The following is a 9,711-nucleotide window of genomic DNA, read 5'->3' on the forward strand; positions in this document are numbered from 1 at the left end:
ATTAATAAAATTCCAGAAAAGTTTATATATATATATATATATATATATACATACACATATAAAATTCTCCTCTGTATCCTCTCTCTTCATCTGTCTGTCCATCTCTCTGTCCAACACACACTCACACACACGATATAAGAGGAAGCCAGAGACTCTGGCATGGGCATTCACGTCCTGGTGGACCGAATCAAGAACTGTGATCCCATGGCCATCTCGTGCATTGTGTTGCATTAGAATTCTACGGGTTTTCCTGAGTTAGAGAAAAACTTACAGCCTATCACCAGATCTAATTAAAGGCTAAAAAGTTTTGAGATATGGTATCTTTTTAATGATAACTCTATCTATTTCTAGAACTACATTATTAAATGAAAAATGTATGTTGAATTCACTCAAATGCCTTTTTTATCAACTAAAAATAGTAATAGTTCTTCTACTTTGACATATAAATAAAATAATTAGATAACTGAGTCCTTCTATAAAATATCTTTAAGTTTATAAAATGAACAGTACTTGAACATGGTGTGTTACAGTTGAATCTTTCAAAATTCAGTTTGCTAGTATTGTAGATAAAAATATTTTCATCAGCTAATTTTGTTTGGTCTGTAGTTCACTGTGAGTGTATTATATTGTTTTGATGTCAGCACTGTTAGTTTCAAAAAAAATTAAAATTCGAAAACATAGGTAGTAAATAACCATCGGATCGTCTGTTCAGCCTCTAACTTCTTGCACTGAACTACTCTCCGACTTAGATATGGATATGAAAAACCATGTTTTTTTTTTTATATCACTTATCTCTGTTCAAACTTTTTGAATCAAGAGTGGTTCATTTAGATTTCTCTCATGAAAATTTAGAAATGACATCTAATTGGTAAGTCTCCCTGGTGCCTTGAAGTTAGGACAAATAAATTTAAAAGCTAAGACTGACTCAGAGTCTCATACTAAGGTAGAAAATACTAGTCTTTACATGGCTGCCCAACCAAAGACAATATTTTCAACCTCTTTTTACCAGATGTGGCTACAGACTAAATTCTCACCATTGAAATGTCTGGCTTTGGTTTTAAGACCTTATTTGACCCTGTGCTTCTATGCATCCCAAAGTGCTGAAACATAAAAATACCTATAGTCCAGCCTAACTACAGAAGACAAAATCAGAGGGTGCCCAATATCAGAATTTAAAAAGAATCTGGGTCTTTGAATGATTGCCAACTTGTTCTGTTCACTTTGGGATTTTTTATATCTGAGGAAAAAAAAAATCCTCTTTTTTCTAAGCTCCTTTACTTTGGGCCTTTTTTTTTTTTTTAAAAAAAATAGCAGCTTAGCCTCTATCCTAAGTAGGCCAAGAATATGAAACAGTAAATATTATTAATGGAAAGAGGAGAAAATCAAGTGAACTGATAGAAACACAGAATTCCAAATCATATGATTCCAAAGGCATATATAGTCTAAGAGATATAAGTACTAACTTTCATTTTCCCTGTATCTTATTAAATTTTTGAATCTTGAACCAAGTGTATTCTAAAAGAACTGCTTCCCATGGTTAAGTTCTGTAGGTTATAATCAGTTCCTCTTTTTCACTTAAGCTAGATTAAGTTTTCCTTCCAAAAAAGTCATTACTAACTGAATATTTGATCCAAAACCTAAGATTGCAAGTAACTCCTCAGCACCATGCCAAGATGGGGAGTAAAAAGAATGAAGATGACTCTATCCTGGCATGTGAAACTGACTCCACATATGCATTAACCAAATGATTTTCTACTTGGCACCCAGATGATACATCTTCATAAAAAAAAAAAAAAACATTTTAGGAGATTCAGAGGCCAAATATAATCAAATTGTTTTGATTCGATTTCTACATAGTAGGGAAGAGTACAATTGAAATCCAAAGCTCCTGTGGCTGGACTAGAGAGAGACAAAAGCAGATCAATGTTCTGTAATTACTGAGATCAAATAAAATAGACTGATAATAATTATAATAATAATGGTAGTTTACATGCATGATTCCTGGGAGCCAAGTAATTTATATGCATTTTTATTTAATTTTCACAAAAATTCAAAAGGTAGATTCTTTTATCATTCCACTTATACATCTCAGTAAACTGAGGTCTAGGGTGTTAATAAATTTGCCCAGTGTCAGAGATGGACTTGATTTTTCTCTGTTTTATGCAGCGACTGCTACACTTTTAACTTCTTTGCTGGATCTTAACAAGAAATTAGCCATGTGCATTATTAGCCTATTCTACTACTCTGCCTTATACAGGCTACTTTAGAATGTCAACTCTGGTCTAGCTAATTATTTTCCATATAGATCTTTCCAACTAAAGTTATTAAGAATAACTAAAAGAAGTTTCTAGATACTACGTGGTTTTTATCACATCAAAAAAAAAAAAAAACAAAACAACAACTCGACTATTGAAAGTTGCGAAGAGACTTATTTTAAAAGTTCTTATTACACACGAAAAAAGTTGTAATTATGTGAGGTCACTGATGTTAGCCAAACTTACTGTGGTCACCATTTTGCATTACATAAATATATGAAATCATTATGCCGTGTATCTTGGACTAACACAATATGCTCATTATATCTTAATAAAACTGAAAAAAGTCAAAATATTATTGAACTTGAACTTTGCTTAATTCAAACCAAGAGAGCAAAGAATCTTGGCTATTCAAACCATTACTAAGCTGTTTTATTAGTACAAAGGATATTAATACTAGCCAGAAGCTATCTGCTAAAGACACTTTGGTGTTTTTGTCCCTCTTCGTTGACATTAGACAAACTAGTCAAGGGACATTTGTATCAGTTGTCAGAACCCAGAGTAACCAGATTTGCTGACCAACAAAATCATCCCCCTACACTAGCAGTGTGTCAACACAATGAGGCCCATGAGAGTCACTGGCTCCATCACTTATGTCATTATATCTCCCTGTAGAATATAAATATCTCAACCAATGATCAATATGTGTTGCTGTTCTATCCATTTTCCCCTACCGACTTTTGAAATGGAAATTGTTATTGCAGTTTGGTCGTTTTCCCTTCTCTTATATTTTGAATACAAGGCACGACAAATATTTAGATAGTGGGGAAGAGTTTATAAAAAATCTAAAACTTTACTATGCAGAGAAAAAAATAATCTGGAAAGATTGTTTTAAAACAGATACCCATCATAACCTATATCCTATCTTAATAGGTTTATGGTATCATCCATGTGCGTATAATGCATGCCAACTTTTAAACACTCATTTAGATTTTGGTAGATGGATGGTAAGTAGTTTAAAGCAGAAATGGTTTTAATTTACATTAGGGAAAAACAAGTAAAGTTTTAAGAATGGAAGGAATGACCACGTGTAAATGTAGAAAGTTGTATACATTTACAGGCAGTCAAGGATTCCTCTGTGTAACAGAAATAGTGATTCTATCACTATTTACTATTAATATCACTATATTTCTAGTTCTAATTGTAAAGCCTAAGAAATTTTACTCAACCGATTATGCCCTTTCTTTGAAAAAATACTTATTAAAAATATCAGCACAGTTCATTTCTTTTTTCTTCACTAGTCACTCTTTCTCAATCACCCTATTATCTGATTACTGTGTATCCCTTCTGTTTTGAGCACTCTCAGAACCAGATTTATAGACTATTACTCAGTCCCATAAGCCATAGACCATTAGGCAGAAGCTTTCATCAGACACCCCCTCAATCATTCACTCTTACTTCTAGGAATTCAGAATTAATTTTGAAATGGTCATTCACTGCTAGCTGTTTAATTGGAACTAGAGCTTGACATTTGGGGCCCCTTTTGGCAATATGTCTAGTGACAGGCAGAATGTTGAGATGGCCCCCAAAATTCTTTTTCCCCTCCTTCTTGTGTGTGTAGTGTGGATAGGATCGAGAACATGATGGATCTCTCCGATGATTAGATTGTGTTACGTGACAAAGGAGAAGGGATTTTGCAGATGTGATCAGTTGCCTCCGAGGTAATGAAAGGGAGATAATCCCATGTAGGCCTGGCCTAAGCAGGTGAGCACTGCCAGGGACCTGGCCCTTTCTGAAAGACGAGATTAGAAGGATGAGAGAGATTCTCCTGCCAGCATTGAAAAGCCCAGCAGCATTCATTTCTACAGCCACAAGAACTGAATTCTGCCAGCAGGCAACAATCAATGGCTAGTGCGCTGAGCCCTGGCTGGCACTGTGGTTCCAGCTTGGCAAGTCCCTGGTAGAGACCCAGCTAAGCCATGTCCAGACTCCTGACCTCTGGTGCAGTGAAATAGTGAATTCATGTTGTTCCAAGCCACTGTTTCTGTTACACAGTTTCCATTTTCACATAGCAATAGAAAACTAACACGTTATTTTTGGAGAAGCACAGACAACCATACAGGAGAGGCAGAAAGAAGAAAGAGAGGGAAGGGGGAAAAAGAGGGAGGGAAGGTGGGAGAATGTGACCCGAAAGCTAAAAAAAAAAGATCACCTGAACTCAGAAACTCATATAAAAAGAGAAAAAATATATGCTTCCATTTCTGATGGCTTTTCAGTTTCTGATTCTAGTTTCTCCTAAGATCTGACTGCATTTTTTGTATCATGTAATAATTCTGACTAGTTCAAGCACAACCTCATAAATTAAGCTGGTTTGTATGGGTTTTTGTTACTTGGAATTGAAAGGTCTCAACTAAGACTCCATAATCCTTTTGCTAACAAAACAAAACAAAACAAAACAAAACAAAACAAAACAAAACAGGATAGAAAAAGTCTTCCACTCCAAATGCTGAATTGATAAAACAGTGCTTCATAAACTCTAAGTGGGGAATGAGTATATGTAAATATTAATTCCTCGAGTGACTCCATTTACTATATCAGTTCTCTCCCATGAAGATGCTGATTTGATGCTGTCACAAGGTTTTTTTGTTGCCCAGTAGCTCCCATCCCATCCCACCTCATACTACTATTCTGGCAAATGAGAAAGCTAAAGAAAATTTTCTCCGTTTCCCATTTGTCTGATTAAAGCATTCAAACACTGAGTGTGGTAGACTCATATTTTGTTCCAAAAGGACATTAATGGTAGCAGATGATATGCGTCCCTTGAGTCCTCATCTTTCTAACTGTGGACGTGCTCTACCGGACAGATTTATCCTCCCCTCCTCTCCGCGGCCATGGCTGAGCGCTCAGCTCATATACACAGGTCAGATTGGAAGGACCTGAGGTTGATATCTCAATGACAGATGGGGAATGGTAAATACATATCTCAGATTTCTTTACTGAAATATGTTTTACAATGTCTCCCGAATTTTCCACAGGAATTAAGCTCTTATTGCCTTCAGTGGTAATTAGCTTGTAACTTTTTCCTTTCTTCTCTCTACTGTCCTCTTCTCCTGTTCTCCAAAAACCTACTCACAATATAGGCATTTGTCTCCAGCATTCCACCAAAATTATTCTGATATTCAACGATGATCTCTATATTGCTATATCTAATGGTTAATTTTTCTAATCATTAGGGAAGTTACTATATTTATAATGCGATACCATTTTGACTAGTCAAAAAATAGTAACCTTGATAATAATCAATAATGAAAAGAGTTTAGTTACTTTAACACAGCTGGTGGGAGTGTACATGCTATAATCTTTCTTTTTGTAAATTTGTCAATAACTAAAACTATAATTTTGCTAGAGCTGCCATAACGAAGTTCCACAGACAGAACAGGTAAACAACAAAAATTTATCTTCTCATGGTGCTGGAGGCTAGAATTCTATGATCAAGTTGTAGACAGGCTGGATTTCTTCTGAGGCCTCTCTCCTTGGTTTGCAGATGACTGTATTCTCGCTGTGTGCTCACATGGTTGAATCTCATTCTGTGTGTTGCTTGTGTCCTAATTTCCTCTTTTTATAAGGATACCAGTCATATTGGATTAGACCATCTCCTCATATGATGTCATTTTACCTTAATTTTACCTGCTTAAAGGACCTGTCTTCAAATACAGTACATTCTGAGATATTGGAGATTAGGAATTCAACATACAAATTGGGGGGCAGAATTCAGCCCATAACAGCTATCAACTTTAGAAATGAACATACCCTTGAATTTAGGATTTCCACAGGAATACATACAGTTTGTGGTTCCTTTGCTGTGGGAACCTGCTCATCCTTTAAACCACAGCAATCTTTTCTAACTGCGGTTGCACTGGGGCTAGATCTCCGTGCTCTTTCAGCCTTGGTGACTCGAGTCTGAAGACTAGAGTATTTCATCTCCTTACACACAGCTGACTGCTTCCCACCGCCTGGACATACATGACCCAGACTAGACCAGTCAGTGCTGTTAAGTGGACACTTCTAAAGTATTTAGGAAAGTTACTCTCTCTTTGGATGTTGGTTTGGATAGGTGGATATGGTCTTCCTGCCATATTAAAGGAATCTCTCAGAACGACAGACACCAAGCAAAGAAAAGTGGCGAGATGAATAGATAGATGCCTGATGACACTGTTTAATCCATAAATCTTACAGTTCTTGAATTACATACATTTTTTAGTTTCTCAATTTTACTTTAGCCAATAAATAGATTTTGTTGCTGAGCTATTTGAGTTGCATTTTTGGTATGTGTAACCTGAGTCCCAACTAATACACATGTGTACTCAGAGTCTTAATTCCAAAATGTTCATTGAAATATTGTTTTGAAGTTAAAATGGAAATAATTTGAATTCTTTTAATATGGCGATCATTTAATAAATTGTGTTATGGCTAAACTGTGGAATGAGGTGAATCTATATGCGAGAACATACAACAACTATAACACATTTATTGAATAAAGAAAGTAATCATCAAATAAAAATATGATCCTACTTATATGTGTATGAATTTATATGTAAATGTATACAGTATGGATATAGTGGTTATTATGGCAAAGGAAGTGGGCCTGGGGTCAGTATTGAGATGAAATAAGATTTTCATCATTTATTATTTATGTTTGCATGTTTTCTTTCTCTTTTTAACATTTAATATATGCACTCATCCTTTTTAAATGATACTTTTTGAGCTTTTGAATTATTCTAGCTTTATGCACATGGCTAGTGCATAAAGTAAGAGCATGAAAGATGTTTATAGATCAACGTATTTAAGGGTGTAGAAGGCAGAATAACGAATCCCCAACTGGAACCTGGGAATATGTTACCCTACACGGTAAATGGGACTTCAATTTAAGGTTTAAGACAACGAGATGGCAAGATTAGTGTGGATGATCCAGGTGAGCCGAACTAATCACATGGTTTCCTGAAAGCAGAAGACCTTTCCCGATTACAAAGAATCAAGGAGAAGGCAGCCAGGGTTGGAACTCCACCCACTAGTGCTGGGTTTGAAGAAAAAAGAAGAGGCATGAGCTAAAGAATGTACATGGTCTCCAAAAAACCAGAAAAACAACAGAAAACAGATAATTCCCTGAAGCCTTCAGAAAGGAATGCAGCCCTGCAGCCTGCAGACACTTTGATTTTGGCCACTGCAGAGCAGAGTCAGAATTCTCACCTACAGAACTACATGATGATTAAGTTGTATTTACTGAGCTGCAAGCTTCTGGTTATTTGTTACTTCAGCAGCAACAACAAAACAACAACAATAGTAAAAGCATTCCAGAATTTTCTGTAATTTTATTAAAACCTCAGAAGTTGTCTTGATACCAGCATCATTTCATTCATTCTATATTTTGTGCACTTTTTGTATGCCCAGACCCTCCCTATATCTCATTATGATAGAAAATCAATGCCTACAGAAAAAACAAGATGAGCTCTTCTCAGTGCGCAGATGAACATAAACATACAATATCTGATGAAAAATATATACTTTAACTTGGATCTTAAAGTACTTAAATAACTTACATGCCTGAACTTTAAACTGCAGAACACTACACATCAAGAGGGAGTCAAAGAGAAAAATGCCCTAGATTTAAAAATGGAACAAGGCCCAGATGGATTCACTGAAAGGTTGCAATTCTCTTCTAAAAGTGCAGACGCAGATCGTTAACTATATATAAGGGAGCCATTCAATAGAAACTCAAAAATGCAAAAAATAACAGTTTCAGCCCAATTCTCTAATGAGCAGGAAATTGTTCTTTAAGTAACTAAAGTAACATGAGCTTAGGGAGGGCAAAATTAATTTTGCAGCTGCATTTATAAGGAATAGAACATTGAAAAGAACAAAAACAAACGAAAGGCAGATGACTTGATAACAGTCTGAGATCATAAGACTGAATAATATCTACAGTGACATATTTGTTAAAATTTCATGTACAGATATATTAATTAGATGAAGCAGGTGAGAAAGATTAGCAAAAGATGAAAGGCAAAACTTCACTTTTATAGTGAGAGTGTTCAAGTAAAGCAATATTAGATGTGATTGTAATAATGATAATAATGAAAATTACTGTCTACATCCTCAGATACAGCATGATCAGTGTATACAAAAATTAAGAAATCACACATCTTAATTATTGCTGAGAAGGAAGCATAATTAATTAGTAAATTAAATAAAATATATTCATGATACGAGCAGTTGATTTCTTGCTTTTTGCTTTAAACTTTAATATGTAATTTGAATGTATAAAAGAGTCTGCCTCTGTCATTATAGTTACCTCTATAAGATATATCACTGTATACAATAACAGTTTTTTTTTTTTTTTTTTTTAGGTGAGGCAAACCTTGGTTGAACTCACAGATCACAAGGACCTTGTCAGCTTGCAATCCCTTATTTTTTATTTTTTACGCCTACAGCACCTGGTCTTCCTAGGTGGTCTTCCATCCAAGTACTAACCAGGCTCAACCCTGCTTAGCTTCTGAGATCAGATGGGATGGGGCTTGTTCAGGGTAGGATGGCCGTGGACCTAATAATCCTTAATTATTATTTACTATTTCATTACATATCATAGAGCTTCAGAAACATGTACCTTATAACTTATTAGCCTTTTGAAATTCCAAAAATAAGATAATACATATAAAATAACTCAGCATAGCACTTCATACATGTTATAACAAAATAATCTGTCTTAAATGAAGAAAGTTTAAAACAGGAAGTAGGAAAAAGATAATGGTTCGAACGTTTAGTTTTGAATATAAAACTTCATCATTTAATTTGTTCTTATATCAACAAAAACTTCTAAATTGTTACAAAATATACAATTATCTTTCTCCACTATAGTATAAAAACAGTTTGTTTGCTTTTTCTAGGAGTTTGGTTCTAAAGGGAAAATGGAAGATAAGGGTGAAAACTTGAGTGAGATCATATATTAAGATTTTAAAAAATGATAAACATGGATGGAAGGGAGAAAAAGTCAAGTTTATGAGAGACGCAATAATTAGAATCTAAACGGGTAAGTGTTCCAGGAAGGTCCAAAAGGAGACATTAGGTGATGTGATCCAGGAAAAACCTCTTAATAGGAAAGGGTTAAACTTAAGCCAAGATGGAGAGGAATTAATTTACCTCCTGCAAAATTTACCCTGAAATATTTATTGAGCTCCTACTATAAGCTCCTCCTCATTTATCTGGGACTGAATTCTGTATTTAAAAGTTCACTTATTAACACAGTCTAATTCTGAAGAAGCGCAAGGCTCCAAGTGAAACTTAGCTGCTCCCACTTTCAGTTGTGAGTGAGTATGTACCTATGCCACATTTCTGGTTGGGGATATTTCTATTTCACATGAAGCTGTGACTGTTTTATCACATTTCCTTTGAGATTAAGAAT

General features: G+C 35.1%; 1 pseudogene; it reads right to left on the reverse strand.

The window, feature by feature from the left end:
* Positions 1-8,734: 8,734 nt before the first annotated feature.
* LOC118613064 lies at positions 8,735-8,853 on the reverse strand (annotated as a pseudogene).
* Between the last annotated feature and the right edge of the window lie 858 nt (positions 8,854-9,711).

The sequence above is a fragment of the Rousettus aegyptiacus genome, unplaced genomic scaffold (assembly GCF_014176215.1).
Source record: "Rousettus aegyptiacus isolate mRouAeg1 unplaced genomic scaffold, mRouAeg1.p scaffold_m13_p_17, whole genome shotgun sequence".
Taxonomy (NCBI): domain Eukaryota; kingdom Metazoa; phylum Chordata; class Mammalia; order Chiroptera; family Pteropodidae; genus Rousettus; species Rousettus aegyptiacus.